We start from the raw sequence: 878 nt of genomic DNA on the forward strand, positions 1-878 counted from the left end.
AAATATTTTTAATTCTTAAATTCTTCTAGTTTGCTTTCAACAACTTACTTATTGATTTGTGGATTTGCATTTTAGAGAAGAAGAAGGTGAAGAGGAGGAATTTGGAGACTTTCGGCTTGTCCCAAATGATAATGAGTTCGATAGTGATGAGGTGAGTTTGAAGGGAGCAAAGTAATCATAACTGAACTTCGTGTAGTGCTGCTATATGGGTTTCTTTCCTAGTCTGAGTTCTTGAAAATTCTAGTTTGGCATCTGTCAGGAGCAATTTCGTAGAAGAAGAAGTTTGGGTAGAAGTTTGTAAATCCTATTTTAGTTGAGGACACATTTTACTCTGCCTGGCCTTGGGTGTGATCCCATATGATTTTGCAGGATGAACACAGTGACTCTGGTAATGAACATGAGGCCTTGGACGACCATGAGGATGATGATGAAGAAGAGCTCCTGAGGCAATCTGAGAAGTTGAAAAGGCAAATGTAGGTGTTATATATTCATTCCTTCAATTGCTAGAAAGTTCTGACGGTTGAGTTGTAGCTTGCCACCTTTTTATCTAAATTTGCTGGTTCTGTTTTTTGTGGTTAGCATAAAATCCATTCACATGTTATCTCTTGAGTATTCAAAGATGGTCATGTCTTCCTTAAGTGATTTCTGTGCTTAAGGAAGTATACTAGGTCCTTCAGCTGTTTCCCACATGACATTGTTTCCATACTCCTCACATACTGGATATTCTCTTTACCTTCAAGTGTGTCTGACCATATTCCTTGTTCTGGATGCATAGCATACTCTTTAGAATGTAACCAAAGGTCATAAGAGCTGAGTCACAGTAGACCCTGAGGATCTAGTAGTCAACTAGATTCCCTGGATCTTTTTCCCTATGAATT

The 878-nt window shown here is 38.4% G+C and overlaps 1 long non-coding RNA gene across 1 annotated transcript; it reads left to right on the plus strand.

The window, feature by feature from the left end:
* The first annotated feature begins 73 nt into the window (after window positions 1-73).
* Window positions 74-489, plus strand: LOC106726044. The gene is made up of 2 exons (XR_001362067.1): window positions 74-151; window positions 370-489. It is a non-coding gene; the product is annotated as an uncharacterized LOC106726044 (long non-coding RNA).
* The last annotated feature ends 389 nt before the right edge of the window (window positions 490-878 follow it).

The sequence above is a fragment of the Myotis brandtii genome, unplaced genomic scaffold, assembly GCF_000412655.1.
Source record: "Myotis brandtii unplaced genomic scaffold, ASM41265v1 C41848317, whole genome shotgun sequence".
Taxonomy (NCBI): Eukaryota; Metazoa; Chordata; class Mammalia; order Chiroptera; family Vespertilionidae; genus Myotis; species Myotis brandtii.